This window comes from Strix uralensis, chromosome 2 (assembly GCF_047716275.1).
Source record: "Strix uralensis isolate ZFMK-TIS-50842 chromosome 2, bStrUra1, whole genome shotgun sequence".
NCBI lineage: Eukaryota > Metazoa > Chordata > Aves > Strigiformes > Strigidae > Strix > Strix uralensis.
In genome coordinates, this window is record NC_133973.1 from 92,138,949 (window position 1) to 92,162,858 (window position 23,910).

The following is a 23,910-nucleotide window of genomic DNA, read 5'->3' on the forward strand; positions in this document are numbered from 1 at the left end:
AGTTGTACTTCCATGGTTTAGATTGACCATTTAGGTCAATGGCCACCTAGAAGTTGACTATAACCCCTAGCATGTGATGGCAGAGTGCTGTGCATGTTGAAATGCTTCATAAGTAGATTCAAGGAAAGAGAAGCTGACGTCCTCGCCCAGAAAAGTCTGCAACCTCATGCTTGATGGCACTGTCGGATAAAAGGGCAAGGCTGGTGTATTCATGCTGAGCTTCACACCACTTCCAGCGGGAAGGCTGAAGGAAGCACTTGGCAGATGATCACAGGGTGGATTGCAAGGCAGCAGCCACACCCAGAAGGCTGTATCTGCTGATGTGGTCAATTCCTTGTCACAGAAAACCCGTTTATTTGCCTGTATCCAAAAAGGAAGGCTTGTGAAAGGAATTAGTAACACAATCCCTCAACTGCAGGTATTTGAATTGATTATCTGTCAACCCAAAGGTTTCCCTAAGTTCAGCAAATGAACACAATCTGTCTTCTAAAATATATCATGTAATTTGTTAAAGCTTTAGTCTAACCATGCATCCCAAATAAAAATGCATTTAGTTTTTGGTTTGGGTAGTAAGGTTGATTTTTTTTTTTAGGTTTATTCGAGTTAGAAAATTGAATACAAGCTGAAATGGAATAAACAATAGATAACTTAAGAGTGATTTTTTTATAACTGGTGTTAATTTAAATGACAAAATCTCCATGTTCAGCACATTACTGATTTATTTCAGATGTATCTTTATGTGTTTCAGGCTTGCATTGTTAAAATATGCTATTGATTTTCTGTTTTCTTTTGTTCTGAGGTTTCAGTGTGCTCTCTGCTGGTGATGCCATTCCCCATTTTGAAAAATGATTGATTCATTATAATTAAAAAAAAAAACAACCAAGACTTAAAACATGCTTAAGTTAAAGGTAGAAGTCACTAAATTGCTTTTAGGAGTATTATTTATTTACACTTTTGCTGGATTAGGATCTAAGACAAAATGCAAATAGGACAATGGATATTGGGGAAGAATAGTGAAGAAAATTCTGTATCAGTGGAAGACAAATATAGGAGTGGTGAGAGGCTGAGGAACAATATGGGGAGATTTTATAGGCCCTTCCTTTGGGTAAGTTTTAGGAAGCTCCATTAGGGTAAGAACAGCTACAGGAAGACTGGAAAGAGCCGTCCGGGATTGTAAGTGATGGGACTCGATAAAAGTGAATTAGTAGTACTGCTTTGTAGGCAGCATGGCAGAAGTGGAGAAGCATTACAGAAAAGAGTCTAAAATACACACGTAAACACGCTTGTCAAGACTACGAAAAAGTAAGTAACCAAAAATGTTCCATGGGCCAATTTGTTCTCCTGGCTTCCAAAAGTATGTTTTTCTGGTTTTAGATTTGTATATGGCAATACACTGTTACGGTTCCTATTTCAAAATTTAAGGCTCCTGTTTCTGACAAAATGGCATGCTGAAAAGTCCCATTGATTAATAGGAAATGTGATTAAAGCTCCTTCTTTCAACAATGAAGAAAAAAGAGAACTTTCTAAATCTTTAGAAATACTAGATGTTTTCAAAGTATTTCTGTGTTAAAATGTAAGCCAGAACATTTTTACATAGACAATGTATGCTCAGCTTTGTTAAGCTGGATGAGAATGGAAACAGAGGGGTCAGGTATATGGAGTGAGCCAAGACGGTGATTTAGTAGGACAGGTTTTCCATAAAAGCATGTGATTGAGAACTACATTTCTCTATAAATCTGTGATATATATCAAATACTAATGTGTAATATACCTACTTCTGTATCAATCTATTGATATATAATCATGTAATACATTTCTCCTGCGACTGTAGCTACATATTTTTTGCTTTAGATACTGCCCTGCAAATTCATGCATATGGGTAATAGTTCTTAGTAGCAGGCAATAGACCATGTAAACAGCCAACATAGCACATAATGAAGCTCATGGAGAACAAATTTTATCACCAAATGTCAGTCAGCCAAACCCTCTTCTAGATTATTTCCTTAGATATATTAGATAAATGAATATTTCTAAGTATGACAAAATAAATATTGATGGTTTTAAATATTTTATCTGAAATTCAATGGTAATGAGCTTTGCCTGCTTCTCAGGGCACAGCAATGCATGTAACATGATGTTTCTCTGTTATGCACCTTATCGCACTGTCTACATGCAATCTTCTTCCCTCTATCACGATTCATTTTTTATGTGCCAAGTATTCATTAATCCTTTAACCTCAGTAGGTAGAAACCAGTTTTTCTCTGCAGAACATTCAGCACTGGGAAATCGTTGCTCCCTGTTCCAAGTGGTTAAGAAGGATGAATGTTAATACTCGTGGTTTTTATTGATAAATCTGAATATAAGCTATGCATCTATCCAGGGAATGTTTCCAGTGGTGTTCTATAGTAGCCTGCTTCCTACGGGATTGCATATTTTATCTTTTAAAACAAGTGTTACAACAGTAACTTTTGACTTGGGTAAAATCTTCTGAAATCTAATGAATCACATATGTAACTTACAGTGAGTTGTTGGAACTGGCTCTGTATCTAAAGTAATAATATAGGGAAACATGTTGCCTGGGTCATTAGACTGTATTGTAACTCTAGGCTCACTTTTCTCCAAAGGAAATGATTACAGTAGAGGCAAAATTATAATAGCAAATCACGCCTAATCCCGTTTATAGCTTGCGGAGACATACATTTATATAGACTGTGAGGTAGACTTCTGTTTATATCCATTTTAACATTTCTTATTTGCTATTCTGCCTTTTATTTTGTTTAACCTCGTGGAAATAGAGGTAAGATGCAGGGACAAGTAGTGAGGGGTTTATGTTACTTAAACCGTTTATGCCAAAAGGCAGCAGAGGAGCAGTTCTTGGAGAACACATGAGGCGATGCATAGACGTATTTCAGGCAGTTGGCGTGAAAGCCTCTAAGGGAACAGACATTGGTTCTGGTTCTTCTGGCTTCCTTGGTAAATACTGCGTAGAGCAGCAAACATTAGTTTGTATTTAATGAAAGTAATAACGTTTTAGCAGTAATTATTTACCTGAGCTCAGCCTGGCTTTCTGTGTAAATACACAAGCTATACAGGCTTTTACAAACACTCAAGACAATGGCCCAACCTACTAGTCAAGGGATCCCTCTTTTTGAGTTTTATTTACCAAATTATTGTTATGAGTAGGAATCTCTGGAGCTGTTGAGCTGAGCTTGAATTTGAGGAGGACAAGGGGCGGGGACTCATAAAGAACTTGCCATTTTCTGCCTGCTCTGAGCATGGCTTTTGCCAGGGGCCAGCACAGCACCCTGAATATTCACAAGGCTATCAAGCTTCCTGAACTGAATCCCTCCCAAACATTGCCCAGAAACCGTCTCAGCAGCCAGGGCTGGTCAAAGCTCACCTGCACTCTGGTCACACCATGCAACAGAACCATAGCGGAGGAGACAGAAAACAACCACATCAGCTTTACATTAACAAAAGACTCTCCAAGGCAAGGGAATCCCTGGGTAACCTGTCAGGCCGGATTAATAGATTTGACACTGGTCAGGCATGGGCCAGAATCTTTCCACGAAAATATTTCACTGTGTAAACATGTAAGAACCCTTTTGAAAAGAAAAAGAGATTTGCTTCTTGAAGCTTAACACTGACTCGCAGGATTTATATCTGTTTCCTGAGGTTTTTAAAGTTCTTCTTTAAAAAAAAAAAATCCATGCAGTAAAAAGAGTTTATGTTTTAGACAAACTTTAAGATACCGGAATCTCTTTCTCTGTACATTGCTATATTAAAGCCTTTACAACCCAGTATCTGCAGCCCTTACGTGTGAAAAATCTTCCCATAAAGGAAGTTCTCAGTTTGCAGAGGCGCGACTCAGACTTACGCGCTGACCTCCATGCAATGCAAAAAAAACCCACCTCACATACTTCTCACAAGCTGCAGTGTGTCTACGCGAAGCAAAAAAAAAACCCCAAACAGGCAGAGGAGAGAGGTTTGCAGAGCTCAGCCCCTGCCCGCCCGCCAGGTAACTGCGAGGGCCCGGCGGGCCCAGCCGATGCAGCCGGAGGCCGCCCCCGCTGCCCGCCCGCCGGCACCGCGGCCCCGGGACGGCGCCGCCTGCTCCGCGCCTCCACCCGCCGGGCCCGCAGCGGCCCGGTGCCCTGACCCGCCGTGCGTCCCCCCCCTCCCCCCCCCGGCTCCCCTCAGCGTCCCTATCGCCCCCCGTGTGTCGTGTCCCCCCCCGCGACGCCCCTCAGTGTCGCGACCGCCATGTCCCACCCCGGCGCCCCCTCAGCGCCGCCACCGCCCTGTCTCGAGTCCCCTCCCCGGGGCTCCCCTCAGCGGCCCCATTGCCCCGTTCCCTCCCCCCGGTCTCCCCCACCGCCCCGCGCCCCGCTGCGGCCCCTCGGGGCCCCCCTTAACCTGCGTCCCCCCGCCCCCGCCCGCCTCGCCCCGGGCCTCCCCCTGGCGCCCCCGCTGCCGGCCCCGCCCTGCCCCTCCCCGCGGCGCCCCCGGAGGCCCCGGCGCCCCGCTGGCCTCCCCCTGCGGCCGGGCGGGGCCAGGGCCGGGGCCGGGGCCGGGGCGGGGGGCGGCGCGGCCGGGCGTTCCCGTCCCCACCCCCCCGGGGCGGGGCGGGCGGCGCACCGGGGCGGCGGAGGGGCGGGGGCGCGGCCCCTCCCCTCCCCCCGCCCGGCTGCCGGTGGGGGCGGGGACGCGCCGCATGCCAGCGACGCCACCGGCGCCCGCCGCGGCCGGAGCAGGGGCCGGGAGCTGGGGAGGGGGAACTCCGGTCCGGACCGGGCCCTTTGTTTGAGCGGCCGGTGGGGCGTCGCGGCGGCGGCCCCACCGTGAGGCGAGGTGAGGCGGCGCCGGGAGCCTCCACCCCCGGCCCACCCTGCCCCGGGCTCATCATGTGACACGGGTAAGTCGGCGGCGAGCGAGCGCCGCGGTTCCCCGGGTGCCCCCATTCATTTCCCGGGGACGGCGGCGAGCCCGGCCGCCTCCGCCCGCGCCGTGCGCGCCCGTGACACGGCCCAGGGAGAGCGGGGCGGGCGGGCGGACAGAGAGAGAGCGGCGACCCTGTGTCAGGGGAAGGAAACTGTTCCTCCTGCTCTGCCGCTTCTGCTCAGGTCTGTGCCGATTCCCTTTCTTACCAGAATAAACGGCGAGCGTGTATATTTTTTGCTGCTGCTGTCCCAGTCAGCTTTTTTTTTTTTTTTAAGAAACCACCCGCTCCTGTACCGAAGTTAAATAATTTTAAAGAAAAGCGGGGACAGGGCGCCCCCCCCGCCTCCTTCCCCCAGCGCCGCCGGGGCGAGTCGGGGGTTAACGGCGGTGCCCTCCCCCCCGCCCCCCCCCCCGCCCCCCCCCCCCGGCGTTCCTCCCGGTGCCCCGGCGGCAGCGTTGCCGGCGGGGGGGGATGTGCTGGGGGCCGCCCTCGCCGCCGGCCCGAACTTTCTCCTCAACTTTCCCGCTGAGGCTTGAGGGGGGGAGGGAGGGAAGGGGGGGGGGGCGGTGAAAAAAGCGGGGGAAAAAATAAAAAGCGATATGCGAGGAGTGATTAGCAGCGAGCTGGGGAGCGCCCGGCCCTTTGTGCTGCCGTCCCCGGGCGGGGGTGCGAGCGGCCGGCGTGCCCCTGCGCCTTTGGGGGTGGGGGAGGAAAATTAATATATAAAAATAAATATTAAAAAAATAGATATGAAATACCGGAGCATAACGGTCTGCGGGGGGAAAAAATCGGAGCGTAACTCGCTGTGGGGGAAAAATAAAAATCATAGTATGACGGTATATTACCTTCTACAAAAATAATTATCTTCTATAAAATAAACACTTGCTCTTCCAGAAGTCGGCCGGCGTTGCTTGGGGAGCAAACCGCTGGTATTTACGTTAAAAGCGTGTGCCTTAGCATCGGCGTCACCCTGTGAAGCCCACCGAAAGGTTTCCGCTGCTGGTGCAGCCGGGTAAATGCGCTGGGATGAAATTTGGGCTCCTGTCCGCCTCCCCCAAAATCCTGCACCAGCCTGACGGAGTGGTGCGGGATTTGGGGGAGGCGGATAGGAGCAAACCAGATGGGCTATTTTATATTTCCTACATCCCCCCCTCCATGGTTTGCAGGGATGTGATGCTCTGCTCCAGATAGCGGGTTTTTTTCGGATGTTGGCGTGGCGTTCGCTGCTGCGTGAAAATAAGACGTTTTGCGCGCTTTAGGGAGCAGGTACGAGCCGTTGGTAGGAGGCACCGAAGAGAAGTTCACTTGCGTCGGGGTTTATATCGAGCTTGTAAAATCCTGCTAGCTTTTGGCAGTCCCCTTCCCCCGAATAAGTAAGTAAACCAATTTATTTTTTTAATTATCCATCATGAAGTAAATCATATTCTTCTCCCCCCATTTTATTTCTTTATTTTTTTGCTTTTCCCTTTTTATCTTGCCACGGCAGGTAGATAGATATTCGCGGCAACTTTGCAGGGCTGCTTTATATAGCGCTGGCATATGGGCTCCATTTTCTGCTTTCTGGTTGGTCTACAACTCTGAAATGTACAGGAACAGCAAAGTGGTCTTAGCGTGGGATTAGTAACTGCGCTGAATAGGTCACAGATGGGGCGATAGGAGCATTTTATTAATGACGTAAGGCTGCATAAACCGAGTCTGCTTATTTTTTTTTTTAATGTTATTCGTGCTGGGGGAGGGGGAGTATCTTTCTAATGGGACGTAATCAACTTGAAACCGCTGTCTGCAAGCCGGCGTGTCACCTATCATCACAAACCGACCACGCATAGCAAAGGAAACATGGCATGCGGATTTTTTTTTAATTTTTTTATTCTTTTTTTTTTTTTTTTTTCCCCGTGCTGCCTGAGGCTTTGGCAGCCGGTTGGAGCTGCGGCCGCTACGCTGCTGCCGGCAGGTGCCCGGGCTGGAGCCTGGTGGGATGACATCACCCCCTCGGCGGCCAGGGACCAGCACCCATGCGCACCCCTCCCCGGCCTGGCACCCCCACCCCCTCGCCCCCCCTGCATCCAGAACAACAGTGGTGACATTTTCCTTCCTTTTTTTTTCTGTTATTTTTTTCACCTCCTTTCTTTTCCTGTGTCTGATACCTAGAACTGGGGGGGGGGGCGGGAGCGGGAGTGTCAGTCTGGTGAGCACCTTTCTTTAGGCAAGCCTTTTCATTAGGATACTGACAGCTTTACAAGGTGGCTTGGGCTTCCCCCCCCCCCCCCCCCCCCCCCAGTTCATGGAGTAGTCAATAGCATTTAAAGAGGACTGTGAAAAATCATATTTTCTCATCTATCCCCCAGCTGTGGGGGAAAAAGAGGTTTTTTTGAGGAGGAGATATGCCGTGGGGCATTTGATGAGTGTTTGCACACAGGGCTGGGAAGGAGTTTAGGATGTGGGAGATACTGTTTGGTCTCCGCTTCTGATAGCGAGGCAATATCAGACCTGTAAAAAAGGGGGGGATGGGAAATGAGGTATTTTTGGTTATTTTTTTTGCCCCCCAGCAATACTTAGTGGTAACATTTCCAGGCCTTCCTGCCCTCTGTTGTAGAAAAACCTTTGTGGGAAAGGCCCCCTGAGAATCGAAGACGACTGTGTGTAACAACTTTTAAAAATAAACTTCTAAGATTCCAGGACAGGATAATCGCTGAGTCCTCTGCCAGCTGTTTCTGTTGGGATAAGCCGGACCTGAATGTATGGAAGCAGAGTTTTACTTCAGACGAGAGGAGGCTGAAATGCGGTGGGGCTGAACCAGCTTTTCTTCTTTCCCCAGGAGATGGTAGAGTGGGGTCAGCAAAGGGCTTGGGCTGCAAAGCCCCTTGGTAGCGACTGCCTTCCTCTTCACCCAGACCAAGCTGGTGTGTGACAGTACCTGCCATAATTAAATAGAAATATAGACCATATTTTTGATAAAAATGGGCGATGCCTCTCCTGGGTGCTTGGGGAGCTCCCTGCCAGGTGGTCTGCATAATTCTGTGCAGGTTTCAGTGCTAGAAGGGCATCCTGTTGTTTAGGTTTTGTGTAGTTTTTATAAAATAAAGGGAAGGCATGTGCCTTTTCTCATTGCTGGGTGGATGATGCCTGCTTACGCTAGGCTTCCCAAAGTTGTAGTGCTGTAGCCTCTGTGCTTCGGGCTGCTGGATCACCAGCCACTGGCACCGCTTTCCAGGATGCCCAACCTCCTTGCACATTCCTTCAGAGAGTGTCATTTGCATGGTGTAACAGGTCTCATCAGTACAAGGTTGGTTTTGACCAAGTTTGAATCAAGTAAAATATGAGACTCCGAATGAGGCGTTTGTATGTTAATAAAGCTGGGGAAATACTTATTTTTACTGAAGTGTTTTGCTTGTGGCTTTTGAAGTATTGTATCTTGATTTATTTTGTTGGAGGATGATTGTGGTTTGCCTTTCCTTGACGTGAATACAAAATGAAACAAGAAATTCATTTCTTGAAATGGAAATTTCATTTTTAGAAAAGCTGAAATGGATGCAGCACCAAGACTTTGACCTTCTCAGCTCCTGACTAGTGGTTGTTTACTACAGCTGCAGCTGTGTGTCTTTGAAAGAGGAGGAGCTGCAAACACAAGCATGCTCACTTTCCCCAGCTAAGAGGAAAACATGTACTAAGCATGCTGTTTCAAAGTGAGATGTAAAGGAAAGTATTGAGCAGTCAGGTTGTGGTTTTTCCTTTTGTGCAAGGTGTGCTGTATCTGTAAGACAAATTTTGAGTCTTGGAAATGCAAATGTGAAAGCATGAAATGACTGATTCCTATTCAGTGAAAAATAAATTATTTTTTAAAATTAAATGCATGCTTATGCTAGAAAAGAGAAATGCTTTTGCACTGTAGTACTAAGGACACTTTCAACAGTGTTCGTCAGTGGAAAAAGCTCCATGTAACCTTACTCTGCGTTCAACAACTGTACTTTAGTCAGTCCTCTTGCTTCAACTGAATGATTTTTTTTTGAAGTCAATACTAAATTGAAAAAAAAAAAGAGCAACAAGAGTTATATTTGAGGATTTAGTGTCAAAATGATTGTTTCTGTTTGTAGCTAGCTATAGTGCTATGTTGAGAAGCTTGACTGGAGTGTTGAATAGACCTAATGTATGTGGCACTGTTGCAAAAGTGGGTAAAATTGGACCAGTGTGAGGATAGTTGTGCAGTCTCTTTTGGTTTTTATGTATATATATATATACACACACACACACACACCCTCCCCCATGCTAGTGGTGCTGTATTTGCATTTGGAAGTTCTTTTCTCTGCAGAAGGTCTGCTTAGACTGCCCTAAAATCTGTGAACTTTCTCATACTTCTGCAAAGTTTGGTGTAGCTGGTAGGTTTGAAGTTTACTCTGAGTCTGTGCTCTTGTGTTTGCTCCCAAGCAGTAACTGTAATACAAAAATGGTATTTTAAAGAAGTTTTATTTACCTTTTGGCAGCAGAGAATTCTTAAAATAATACTGAGACAGAGGGAAGAGGAAAAATGAACGTGGCTTTGCCAGAAAGTCAGTATATCTATGCTGTATGTAACACTGAGCTAGTGTGGATTTTCTTGAGTTCAGTGTAAAGTCTCATGGTATTAATCAGAAGGCATGATCTAGACTTTGGTCTAAACCAAAATAAAATTATAATATACAAATATTTTTCGCATTTGTCTGCTGCAGAATGATGTGTTTTTATTTGGAGAAGACAACTTTAAATTATGGTGTGCCTTGGTCCTGTAACTATTTCTGTCATTTCCTGCATTTTTGGGAAGGGATGGTGGCATGAACCATCCCAGTGTTTCTCAAGTGAAATATATGGTAAAACTTGGGAGTGAATATATGAAGTCCTGTGAAATATATTCAGGGACTGTATGCTTCGTACTGACGATGTTTCTTCATGCATTCCACATCTGTGCACATCAGCTCCTGCGTCAGGAGCCCCTTAAGTTACAGGTACAAGGGTAGGACTTGTTGATTATCCCTTTCTTCTTTTTTAAAAATTTTTTTAAAGTTCAGTAAAATCACAAGGATGCAAAAGCAAAGGTATATCAGAACTAAAACTGTGTGTTAGGGTCAAGGGAGATCCCATGATTAAAGACTATTAAAAGTATATGCTCAGTGCTACCGAATAAAGTTTGCTAAGACCGTTGCACACTGGCATTTCCTACCCTCTGACTGCAATCCTCGCAAGGTCTGTAGTTTTTTTTTTTAATTTTCTGGTTTGTTTATTTGTTCATAGATTTTTTTTTTTTTTTTTTTTTTTCCCTTTGAAACAAATGCCCTCATGTTCAGTGGTGTTTATCCTTTTGTGGGTCGCTGGTAGTGCTGGCGTTGGCAGGCTCTGGGGTTGCAGCGCAGACCAGCACCGCTTGAGTTAAGGAATGTCTGGTTAAGGGTAGCAAGCTTTTGTCCTCTCTGTGAACCAGCCTTCAGGACAGCAGTGAAGCACGCTCTTTGCTAATGGCTGGCATGGTATTTGCTACATAACAGAGTAATGATGGGACTCAAAAATCCCAAGCTTTGTTCCTGGCTGTGGGGTGAGTGTGTTCTCGTCGTTTGACCGTAGAACAATCAAATGCATGACCTTGGCCATCAGTGCTGCAAAGGGGATAATTAATCAGATGATGTATCCTGTCGGGAGACCTGAGTTCTGGTCTCGGTTTTGTCAGATGTCAACCTAGGACAGCCACTTCGTTACCCTCTCTGTAAGGTGGTAAGCAGTGACCCTAATTCCTAATTAGTGCGGGGCGTTGGTAAGTGGTCAGAGCTGCGAAGATCACAAGGTTATACATGTTAATGCTGATCCTCTCACTGACTACCTAAATAGTTTATTCTTCTCTGCCTTGGCCAAGATGGTGTTGCATCTCTTTTCTGAAGCCTTGCAGGTCCCTCATGGCAGCGCAGGAAGCGTAGTGGTGCTGGCTGGCCAGGTTGGTGCAGGTGATGTGCAGAGTGCTCAGGTCAGCTGAGGCAGAATGTTCAGGTCCATTATTGGAGTCAGAGATGCTACCAGAGAGCTCTGGTACCCTTCCTGAGCCTGGGCGAACTGTAATTCTTGGATATTTTGTTCAAGTCTTGACAGACTGGCGTTGACATGGGTAAAGGCAACTATCTAACCCCAGAAGTTTTTGTTTCTTTTTTGTGGATCCCTGAGGGAGAATCTTTCCAAACAAAATATTCTGAATTATTTTTTAGCTTTTTTCCTGCTACTAAAATTGTTGGAAGTGACTGGTGTGTTCTCAAAACCTTTCAAATCAAACTTTGCAGAAGCAGTCACTGAGCATTTCAGTTGAAATGATTGCAGTTTGTTAAATGGAGTAATGCAATATTAGAAATTTTTAACATGAATTTCAAAGAATAACTGTGACTGTTGGTGTTTCCCAAGGATGTTACTCCTTTTTTTTCCATGGGACCAGTGTTTTCAGATGGTCTGTTAAAAATTGAGGACACCTTTTATAGCAGATGTGATAACACGTTGTCATCTGAGGTAGCCACTGAGATATTAGGATTAATTTCCTAGGAAAAAAAAGAAAGATAATGTCTGAGTATTATGTAGTAACATCTGACATGAATCTGAGCAGGACTTGACTGAGAAACAGAATAATACAGAAATATTTTTTTTGTCTTTATTTTGAGTGTGCAATGCTGGCATAAAGCAGGTTTGAGTTGGTCTTCAAGTATGAGTTGGCAGTGCTCTAGAAGAGCATGTGAAGAGCTGTGATTGATGACACTATAAAATCTTTTTAAGTGTTGGACAGTAGTTGGAGCTCTTCCAGTTCCTTTTCCAGAGAATCTTTCAGTTGCAAGAAAATGTGGGTTAAGTGGGAAATGAGAAGATTTCTCTTAAAAAAAAAAAAACAAAAAAACACCCAAAGGTGGGGAAAAACATTCCGGTTTCTGTAAATCTGTAAGAGTTACAAGGCGACTTAATTTTTCACTGATTCCATCTATCCAAGGAAATCTTTTGTATAGACAGTGACCTACAGAATTTTGAAAGGAAAAAATGAGCAAAGTCGGTTATTTTTCCCCTTTTGAAAGGGAGAGCATGCAAACTCAGCCTAGTTAGCAGGCAGATTTGGAGGCTGCTATTTCGGAAAGCATTGCCATTTTCACTTTTACTTTCCAGTTCTATATTCAGCTAAATCAACATTTTGCTAAAATGTCTTTGACATTTGTCTAAAGAGTATATATCAATAACTATGGACCTTCTATTTTGAGAAGGTGAGAGATTTGTAATTTTTGGTTGTGATTCTATTGGGATAAAGTTTACAGTAGTCATGTGGAACAATTAAATATAAACAGCACAAATGGAAAAATATAATGAGGTTTAGTACACTTTTTTTCTTCTTTGTATCCCAGCCAGTATCCAAGATGGATTTATTTTGTGCTTGCTGGAGATGTGCTCTCTTTCAGATTTCACGTGTTGCTGGATTTAGGAAGACAATATTTCTTTTTCATTGAGATGCTAAAGCAGCATGTGGGCTAGGTGGGGATGGGAGGCTTGAGTCTATGCATAGCAATCACAGACACTTGCCTAAGTCAATACTGGCAGATAGCTTGAATAAAATACGTTCCTTTCCCAAAAAGAGGAGCCTAGCTCATTCTCGCCTCAGAGATGTGTACTAAAATCACGACACAGAATCATTCTCATGGTCAAAAGACTGTCAGAAAAACTCTCCATTGGCTGACGGTAGAGGCAGTCTCAGATGTTTAGCTTGCACATAGATGTGTGCACTGTCCTTGTTTAAAGATAGGTGAGAGGAGACCTGCTCTGCTGAAATCCTGGGAGAAGCATTCCTGGCCCTGCAGGATTTGGTGGTGGTGAGGAAGGAATAGCACTTTTTGTGGGCTCTTCTCGTGGCTTTCGTTATTTGGTGTTTAGCTTACCCCTTGTGTTGTGAGAGCAGGCGCCCCTAGCCAGAGTGTGGTTTCCTACAGCAGGGGTAACACCGGGAGCTTAGCGGTTTGGTACACAAGTCCTCTTGTGAGCATAGTCTGAAGTCCATCAGCAGAAATGAAAAATACTTGCACCTTCAGATCCCTCCCAAATATTATTGAAGTCACATGTATGTGTGGCTTTCATTGACACGTCTTTTTCTTTGCTTTAAAAATTAAAGTAAAAGGAGGAAGTTTCTTGTGATGAATTCTGGCTGCAGTGGATGTTGCGCTTTCCCATTCATCAGTTCTCATCCCTGTGTTTGGCTATTGTGCTGCCTTCTGCCTCTTGCTGGCAGCGCTGCCCTGCCCCTCTTTGAGTGAGGAGTGCTGTTCTCTGGCATCCTCTTCCTCTTGCTGTAACCTTTCTGCTGGTGACCTGAATGGAACAGCATCTTGTCATTAAAAAGCTTCTTTAATTGGTATTTCCAGCCGTACTTTCCAGATCCTGGATTATTTTAAAGCTATCCTAATTTTATGAAAAGTGTAGCAACTTTTAACTACTCTTCCCCTCCTCTCCATCCCTGCTTTTTCTTAAAAACATTTGTACTGTTGTGCTTTCAACTCATCTGACTGAAGAAGCCAGTGGCCGTTAATGCTGTTTATAGCATATATATATGCTTAAAATTGCTACTTGCTCCATGTAAGGGATATTTTCTCAGTTGTTCAGCGCCGAACTGGCAAGCCCGCTCAGTGGGGCTGCCTTTCTGAGAATGCAGATTTCGGTGGTGGCTTCTGCGTGGCCAGAGAGCAGGGCAGGTGGGGTGAGAGTGCTCCCCTGCGTTTGGCCGTGGGTGTTGGAGTGTCCTTCAGCAGACCCAGGGAGCCAGGGTCAGTCCTGCATCCAGGCTGGCTCCTTGGATATCATAAATAGAAACGTGAGGGGTAGCACAAGAAGTCTTCGTATTGGTTAAATATTAGAAATAAAAAAATAGTCAGTGGAAATATTCTCCTCGTCTTACACAATGTTAAAACTAATTCAGCAAACCTGAAAGTTTTTATCTGTCAAAGAATCTGTAAAAGTAATTTTTATAGGAGGGAGCAGAAAAGAGACACATGCTATGGCAATCATTTGATATGATCTAAAACAGTAATTCCAGTCAGTGTTCGTCAGACATTATAGTGTTTCAGTTTAAAAGTTGAACGACTAGACTGCAGCTTTTATGAAGCTTGAGGATTGGCAACCATGTCAAGTACGGGAATTGTGTCCTAAAAGCATCTTGACAGCCCTGCAAGTGCCGTAGAAGAAGCGAAGCCACATTTAACCAACATGTAAGTTGCAAAGACTCTTAAGGATTTCTGCCTGGATGAACAAGTTTGAATTTAGCCACAGATGCCGAATTCAATTTGTTCTCCCAGTTTGTAATATGAACCCTGTTTTTGGAAACCTGTCTAGTGCTCCATGTCTAGTAGGAAGCTTCCAGCTTGAAACGGAGCTCTTAGTTCAGTGGTTTAGGAGTACTTCTAGGCTGTTTTGCTTTAAAACTTATCATCCTTGCTCTTGGTGCCTGATGTAGGCTTTCCTAGCTCTCTGTACAGCAATCTTCTGATTAAACCTGAAGTCCCATGTTGAGAGGGAGATTTAATTCCCTGTGTTGCAGGCTAAAGAACATGTTAGGTACCCCCCATAGAGTAGCGTGTAAAATACAGTTTAAGATTACAATGACTTAGTGAAAAGGCTTTGAAAAGTGTGTGTTTGAGGTCTTAATTGAAGAGTGAAGCTGCATTTCAAGTTCAGTGCCATCCCGAAGGATGGCTTCAGATGATGGCTGGTTCTGTTCAAAGTCTTTATCTGGTGGTGGACATGTTGGCATTTAAGCAGATAGCAGAAGGAACGTACTGTAAAGTCAGATGAAGTTATACTCACTGAGGGCAGGACTTAGTGAAGAGGGAAGAATACAAGATCTCAACATGGGATCAAATTGTAGATTTATTGATTTGAAGATCAGTAAAGATCATTATGATAATCTAATTCAATTTAAATAATGCCATCAGTAGAGTATCACCGTGGCCTGCATGAAGCATGTATGGTCTCTTGGAGCTGGAACATTTTATGAATACACAGTTGTAATGTAAAAAGACTTAATGCGATGGGAAATCAACTGTCATCTTTGGTAAGCTGTTCCAGTGGTTATAATTACTCTAATCTCTATGCATTATTTGTACCCTGAATTTATCCATATATTTGGCTTCCAGCCACTTAACCTTGTTATGCCTCTCTGTCTCTTAAGTGAGTGGTCAACCAGTCTCCTGTCAATTCCCTCTCTGTCTTCATTTTCAGATTTTGCATAATTGAACAGTGTTTTAATTTGCAGCTGTTGGAAGAGGGTGAATTGATTTAAATCATTTGGACTTTAAAGTAGCAGGCAGGAAAACTTGATTTAAACAATCAGTTTAAATCTTATTTGGATTCTGCAGTTCTTACTGATTTTTCTGTTCCCAGTGACGTCTGTTGGGTAAGTGACGTTTAGCACGCTGATGCAAGCAGACAAAGTGGTCTTTATGCAGAGTATGCATACCTATATATTTAAAAAGTTTGTGGAATTAATGTTCGTTTACTGAGTTTTAATTTTTGCATGCTTAATATTACAATATGACTGATGTGTTTCTTATTTACTAGATGGTTTAATTTTACTATTTGTCAGCTATATTTAGATGGAAATTGGAACTTATAAACTGCAGAAAACATCAATGAAATTATTTTTATTAATATTTTGATTTATTTTTGATGTGCTAGGTTACTTCAGAAACCCTATTAAAAAGGATTTGTGTTTAAAACTAGCTTTTATATTAAATAAAGGAAAAATATTACTTGGTTTTCAAGAGAAGCTCATAGCTTCTGTTTAAAATATCCTTGAGAGTTTTGGAGCTAGTAGGTATCACTCTTCAGCATACTGTTTATATTAAAAGACTGGAAAAGAAAAACACATATACCTAGTTTCTTTTGCTCCTGGTAGATTTTTCAGCGTCTGAATGAGCTAGTTATTGGTCTGTGGTGGTTGAATAAGTTGTGAGAAAGAAGATATTCTATTATGCACCTGCTTATTGATTAGTTTACTATATTTCAGTTTTGTTTAATCTGTGATTTTTATCAAGTTAGTAGTTTCTTTGAAACTTCAACAGCAGATGAATACTGCCTGAGCATTGATGAAAGAAGGAATGTAAATTGGTTTCATAATTTCAAATATAATTTTGTTGAACAATTTAAGTAAGAGTCAGAATTTCTCATTAGAACATACAATAATGTCACAGGAAACAAAGCCATTTCTTTACCAGACAGGTTTTGGAGCTCTGTTGGTTGGTCTGCTTCTTCTAGGTGTATTAAACATTGCCAAAAGATAGTATTAGCCATATATTCTCATTTTGTAAAGCTGCCTATGAAAATAACTTTTTCAAGTATCTCACTTATTCTCACCTGATGACACTAACACCCCATTTCTCAGGTGCCTTTTTGCACATGTCTATTCAGTATATTATATCTAAGATATGGAATAAGATGCTTGTTGGCTAGAGGTACAAGCTGAGCAGAATTGCTCAGTGTTTGGTGTGCTTACCTTGTACTGCGTTTCTCAGACCTTTCTGTCTCTTGCTCATTCTGTTTTTTTCTTCCTATGTTTTTCCAGCATCATTTCAAATTTAATAATGCTGTTACTTGGATACTCCATTCCCCCCGCCTCGCCCCACCCCATAACTGCTGTTCATTAATCATACCAGTTTTAAGAGTGAGTAAGAATACCAGGTGATTTTGCTGAGCTCTGCTCCAGCTGGGGAAGTTGTGCTCTTTCACAGTGATCTTATCATTGAAGTCCTACTGGTTCTTGAATAAACTGGAGCTCTTCCCTGTAATTATTTCATCCTTTTTGGAGACTTTCTTCCATGCTTACATATATACTGCTCTATTTCCTCAGTGTTCTTAAGGAGATATAATTATCTAAATAAAGCTTAATTTCTACATATTCTGACTTTAAAACTGTGATAGCAGGTAACCTTATTTTATAAGGAAACAAAACTAAAGATGGGCCTTTCTTTTTTCTCTTTCTCCCTAATTTCTTGAAATAGCAACTAAAGGCCAAAGCAAAACAATTTTTTTTTGCCAGCTTTTATAGTTCAGTATAACTCCATTTCTACTTGTATTTCTCATGGAGCCAGGCAAAATGATGTAGGATGCAGAGTTATCAAAAAATAGTACAATAGGAAATGTAATTCCCTTCCTCCTACTCAAAGAGGGCAAAGGAAGTTTGTTGGCTGTGTCACTTTCTTTTTGCAAGTTGACGTAACTAGTGCAGATCCTGTGAGAAGGATCAGGTTTGGGAACAAGGACTATTGTGTGGTGTAGCCCTGTGGAGCAAGTCAGAAAACTGAAAAGTAGTGGCCAGAGGAAAGGTTTTATTAAATGCCTCAAGCTGCCCAAGGCAAAAGTGAACCAGGTAAAGAGTGCTAGAAATACATCCAGGCACATGGGAGACTCTGCCAGAAGAATATCTCCGTATGCTCTTAAGAGAAGTCCAAATGGGTGTTTACCTATCTGTATTTTAAAAGAGGAAGGTGAAATAAATACATTGTAAAGTTAATTTTACACACATCTCATACACCACCACAGCAAAACTAATTGGTCTGTGGGGAAACATCACCTTTCTAAAATCCATTTGACCTCCGGTCCCTTGTTACAGTCCCAGCATGTGCTCCAGTTCCTTCTCCTGACAAACTTTTCTCCAGTGCGGTGTCATGGTTTAGGCTTCCAGTGGGGTGCTTCTAGTAGGCTTGTGCTTTCTTCCATGTGGCTTACTACTCTTTGTGATTTTTATGTTCTTTATGAACCACCAGTTTATTAAGAAATAGCCCCTTACAGTCCAGCAGTGGTGTGTGAGGCTCGTGAACAGCTCTCCACAGAGCTTTTGAACTTTGTCTTCTGAGCTCTTTGCATGGCAGAGAAGAAATGTGAGTCTAAAGTGTTCGCAGTCATTAGCTTAAAATCCTTTCTCTGCAAAGGCTAGTAATGATTTCATGTTTTACTAAAGTGGAATTTTTAGATGTTGTATGTTGTTCTTCACCGGTAATGTTGCTTTTGTTTTCTCCACACAAGAGAAATGTTATTTTTACTTTCAAGTTGTTCTTTTTTTAAAAATGCAGAATTAGTTTCCATTACACACAATTCTAAACATAAAAAACAGCCATCCCTTAATGTATATTTTCATGGTATAGATGTCATAGCATGTCATAGGTCCCTGGAGCCCTGAATTTCTGCTGAAGATTTATTGCAGCGGTTCCTGAAAATGCTGCAGTGGAGCAGTAACCCCTTGGTTTCTGGGTTGGTGCACCAGACAGTTAGAGCCGCACATGGCATCTTGGTGATGGTGTTACCTTTGGGAAAACGTGTGGTACTTCACAAGTTGCCACATGGAAAGCGACTCCATTTCTTCTGTTTAGGTCAGGCTATCAGGTGCCTTTTCACAGAATCATCTAGGTTGGAAAACACCTTGAAGATCATCCAGTCCAACCACTAACCTAACACTGACAGTTCCCAACTACACCATATCGCTAAGTGCTATGTCGACCTGGCTCTTAAACACCTCCAGGGATGGGCCCTTCACCACCCCCCTGGGCAGTCCATTCTGACGCCTAACAACCCGTTCTGATCTTCCATAACTGGGATATCTGAGGTTTGAGGTGACCATGACTTCACTTGCAGGCTAGCAGGAGGGTCCCTTGGGCCTTTTCCTCTCCTTGCACTCCATGCGAGGGCAAACTTTGGTACGTGTCCTCATGTTTCTTCTGGCTCCAGGATCTTGGGAGAGTATTTGTGCTCTTTCCCATCTGTTTCCCAGTTGTGCTGTTGGACTCTGCGTGAGTTGCCCTTCTCTGCGATGAAGGCACGTTGCAGGGGAGAGAAGCTACTAAATTAAGGGGTGAGGGGAAGGACACGAATGGTCCAAGAAAACTGAATGTGTTTATTTCATTAGTAAATGGTGCCAAAAGGAGAGCCTGTTGTTGCTCAGTGGTGACTTAAGATCTTTTGAAAACTATTTGCTGCTGAATATACTTTCCATGCAACATGAATTTCTCTTATTGCAGCACTAGTTATTATCCACTAAAGATCTTGTCCATTACTAGTATCTCAGTCAGCAGCTCTGGAATGACATTTCTTATACTGCAGACAACTTTGAGACTTTTGTAAGACAAACTGTTTTTCACTGCTTGCTGCAGAAGTTTATGTAGCTAATGCGATGCCTGGTATGTTATGTAAAGTAATTCTGTTCTAATGGGTTCATTTTTGTTGTTTGAACAATCCTCTGTTGTAATGTCAAGAGAGTCTCCTGGCTGCTGCTTTTAAGCTTGTTGAGAAGCTGCAGGTTTATTTTTTGTGTTGTTCTTGAATGTGGATCTTTGTAGGTTGCAGATTTGTGCTGAGTGCAGTAAATTTTGTTACAGCCAAAGTCCATGTATTCAGCTCAATGCCTGTTACTTCAGGAGGAGGTTGAGGTGCTTTCTTGAAGGGCTGATGTTTCTGTTATTACTCTGAGCCACCAAAGAGCATCTTACCCAGTGTTGAGTTTCTGTGAGCAAACAAAATGCAACATCCTGAGGAACACTGGATATGTGGTTTTTGTATTAAACAGTTGTCGAGGACATCTTGTAGGTAGATGAGAGCAGATGTGAGAGTGCGATGTGTGTTTTTTCTAGCCTGGATTCTTCTGATGAAACTTCAGAGTCTTTGTTTTTCAGCAAGGATGTTTGGACACATAGTGTTCTTAAAGTGTATCGTTTAAAAGCACATTACTTGTCTTTTTGGAAACAGAAGTCTTGCAGAACTTCTAACAGACAGGAAAATGGATTTCTTTGATGCTTTGATCTGTCTTCAGTGTGCAAGAGCACAAAAATACTGTTGTAGGCATTTTGTTTTAAAGTGTTAAGTCTTCACATTAATCTAAGTGGAATTCATAGATTTGTTATTTCTACTTAATGTCAGGCTTTACTTTTTCCTCCTTTCTTCTTCAGATAGAGATATTATGTCATTACTGCTTTGCTGATAATCTTGCTTTTTCCAAAGACCCCATCAACAAAATTACTTCAAGTCTATTTTGTGCTCCTCGCCATTTATTTTATGTCTGCAGGATGCAGTAAGCTAGTCATGCCTTAAATTGGTTTAAATATCTGTCAGATAAGAAAAATAATAGGAAAAAAATGAAATAAGCAGCATTCTATTTCATAACATGCTACTGCATCCCTAGATTTGGTCTCTGTCTTCATTAACATTTGAACTTTACCATGAATCACAGAATCATCTAGGTTGGAAAAGACCTTGAAGATCATCCAGTCCAACCACTAACCTCACACTGACAGTTCCCAACTACACCATATCGCTAAGTGCTATGTCGACCCGACTCTTAAACACCTCCAGGGATGGGGACTCCACCACTGCCCTGGGCAGCCCATTCCAACGCTTAACAACCCGTTCTGGAAAGAAATGCTTCCTAATGTCCAGTCTAAACCTTCCCTAGAGCAACTTGAGGCCATTCCCTCTTGTCCTATCACTTGTTACTTGGTTAAAGAGACTCATCCCCAGTTCTCTGCAACCTCCTTTCAGGAAGTTGTGGAGAGCGATGAGGTCTCCCCTCAGCCTCCTCTTCTCCAGACTAAACAACCCCAGTTCCCTCAGCCGCTCCTCGTACGACATGTGCTCCAGACCCTTCACCAGCTTCGTTGCCGTTCTCTGGACAGGCTCAAGTATTTCAATGTCCTTTTTGTAGTGAGGGGCCCAAAACTGAACACAGGAATCGAGGTGCAGCCTCACCAGTGCTGAGTACAGGGGTAAGATCACTTACGGATTTAACTCCATTCACCACCACTCTTTGGGCCCGGCCATCCAGCCAGTTTTTTACCCAGCAAAGCGTGTGCCCATCCAAGCTGCGAGCAGCCAGTTTTGGCAGGAGGATGCTGTGGGAAACTGTGTCAAAGGCCTTACTAAAGTCAAGGTAGACAATATCCACAGCGTTTCCCTCATCCAAGAAGCATGAGATGTACTATGAGTTACATAGTACATTTTTAGAGAGGGTGGTAAGATATGTTCAGACATCCATAGGTGGTGTACTGGCTGATAGTTTGGAAGTCATTTAAGAAGTGCCTTAATTTTTGCATGTGCAAAGTTAATGTAATTCTGTTTACCCTGGACACTTCTAGATCTACCACTGGGAAAAATATGTAGAAGAGCTGAGTAATACAAAGGTAAATACATGTGCTTCAGATGGCGAAGTCCACAGGGATTTCTGTAGATGCTTGCTACGTATGTTGCTTCAGTTGCTTCTGCGGGCTGATTTTTTTTTCAGAAGATGTAAGGAAAAGTGTAACTTACTCTAGGTCTGACAAAGGAAGGAACCTCTGTGAGCCCTATAGCTGTGAAAAGTATATTGAAGGAGGCTGTTTGCAAGAGGTATTACCCACTTGGTTTCCTTGGAAACGTGGAACATGATTTACAAATATTGACTTGAGAAAGCTGCAGCTTAGAGGAAATCCTAAACTGTTGGTTCAGGCTTTTAAATTAATATCTCTGAGAAGTTTAGGCCATATTGAAAGTTACTGCATGTCCATGAAATGATATTTACAATGATTATGGGTTTCTATGTTTCTTGGTGTAATAGCGAATTCTGGATGCTGGAGGACTGGAGGGAATCTGTGAGAGTTTTGCAGGATAGGGAGTGCTGAACTCTGGGATCCCTGGCTTCAGTTTCACCTGTGTTAAATAACCCGATTCCTGCTGGAGTTAAATTAATGCTCTTAAAAATCAAGTTCTTAGTGCTTCACAACTGAAAGACTGCAACCTGGAGTGTTTTCTTCTTGGTGGAGTTAGACACTGTAAATCATCATTCATGTCTTGTAAATGCTTCTGAACTCCATGGAGGGTGGTTTGAATGCTCTTCGTTACGTTTATGCAAGAGATTGTGTGATAAGCCTAAGTAAATTACATTTACTGGATAACTTATTTTTATTGTGTAGGAATTTTCATATACACTTATTTTTAAAGGCTGCTGATCATAATTTGGTCTTGATGGGCTTGTTAAGGTTTTCAAAACAAAAGCTTCTTTATCCCTGGAGCATGGTGTTAGATTATCCTGAAGTTGGTGTTATATTTATTCTGCGAGGGTGGAAAGGGACATCCACATGGGAGGAAAAGCATACACCAGAGTGTTGCATCCGTGTTACAGGTGCCAAGTTGTATACAGAGCGGATAGAGATTGCTTCTGTGTGCTCATTAGCAAGGAACAGGTCTTGGCTCAATCTAACTGAGGTGCTGCTGGCTGTGGTTTTATTTGTGCTTCTCTTAGTGCCAGTGCTGGCTTATGTGGGCCCTGTTGCCACCCATCTCCTGTGGTGCCTGTCCCTCCATCGCTCATACTGCTTTCACTCTCAGTGGACTGTATTGGATCAAGAAACCACCCTAACTTCTTGGGTTTTACTGATTTATTCTTAACTCAGTTTATTTTCCCAGTTCATCCCCCAAAATAGCTATGGCTGTGTAGGAGTAGACCCGGTGGTTGGAGACCACCAGTCCTGCTGGCAGGAAAGCACCTCTAGCCATTCCCAAAGTTAGGAGTGTGAAAGCCTTATGTCCCCAGTGTGTTTAATCCAGAGGAACACCTCCAGAGTAGAGATGAGATCTTGGATTTTCCTGGGGAAGAGCACATCCCATGTGTGTTTGCTGGTTGTAGTGCTAGTTGTTTCATGGCCGTGAAGGTGGCAAGGCATAGTTTTTAAGGAGGTATGATGTATTATGATGAACAAATGACATACTTGGAAAGAACATGGGAATGCAAGCCTGTGCTTGTTTTAGACCTGGATAAGACTTTGTGTGTCTCAAACCGTTGGATTTTTTCCCCCAAAATGTATTATGTGTTTTTTACAAAATATTATTATTACTCCTTACAAACTGTGCCTTGCTAGTTGATTATAAAGGTGTTTATAGTGAGTGGCACTTATGTTGAGTGGCCTAAGGTAGCCTTATGTGGCTACGTTAATTAAGGCAGCATGAATCTAGGTCTGCCTACATCTAGGGCTGCAGGAGAGTTTTACACTGGAAGTAGGAGGTGGGATGCCGGCAGGCAGCTGCACACGTACTTGTAGGGATCAGGTTCTAAATGTCTGGAGGCATTTATAGTGTAGGAAGGGAAGGACCATTGAATCCTGTAGGTCAGCGTGTCACAGGTAAGACAGCTATATCTATGGACTGTATGTTTTGTGGGGCTTAACGTTGAGAGCAAATAGGAGGCCACAAAAGCCTTCCGTGCATGGGCCAAGCAACACTGCTTTTCTCATCAAGCCAGTTTAACTGAGGAGAAGGGCTTTGTTTAAAGCTTCTGTAAATAATGCTTAACATCCTGAAGGTTATGAGGATGTTTCTCTGCTGTGGGTGCTAAGGAAGGATTCAGCTGTATTGTTTTTCAGTGGCTGGTTCTAGCAGATGACGGCAGCTTACTCTTGCCTTGCTCCATGCAGTGGCTATGGTTTACAATGACAGAGGCTGTGAGATGGCAGGAGGAGGGAATTGAGTATCTATGGAGAGAAAGTGCATATGTAGAAAAGACATAATGGAAAATAGCAGTGATGCAGGATCCCTTGGAGACTCCTGCTGTTGGCAACTTGTGTACAGAAGCGTTAGCTGAAGGGGAGGTCGGTAGATCAGGAAAAAATTCTTGGTGTTCACAGAAGGAAGACTGAGAAAGGGAAGTTCTTGATGAGTCTTAAGGTAGGGTGTTTTTTTTGTTTATTTGTTTTAAAGTCTGCAGATAATCAAAGCACAAGGTAGAGTTTTTGGATGGCTGAGGACAGAACAACAGGTATACAGAGTCATTCATTGAGGATCATGGCCGTGCATCAAAAAAAATTAGTGTGGTGGTTTAGGATGCCAAACATAGATACTAACAGAAAAGGAAGATAATTATGTCAAATGAACTGTGGTTCCTTGTATAACCAAATAAGCTATATGGATTACTGCAAAGTCAGTCAAGATGGAAACAA

At 43.3% G+C, this 23,910-nt stretch overlaps 1 protein-coding gene across 7 annotated transcripts in view; it reads left to right on the forward strand.

Moving 5' to 3' along the window:
• Positions 1-4,672: 4,672 nt before the first annotated feature.
• KLF12 (KLF transcription factor 12) overlaps positions 4,673-23,910 on the forward strand; it is a 248,268-nt gene continuing 229,030 nt past the window's right edge. For 3 of the 7 annotated variants that reach the window (XM_074859505.1, XM_074859510.1, XM_074859511.1), the window contains exon 1: positions 4,673-4,915. The gene's annotated coding sequence lies outside the window, so the exon portion shown is untranslated. Of the gene's footprint in view, positions 4,916-4,985; positions 5,124-6,063; positions 6,316-23,910 lie in introns of those variants that run through there. The other 4 variants (XM_074859508.1, XM_074859513.1, XM_074859509.1 and 1 more) reach the window with 4 other exon arrangements.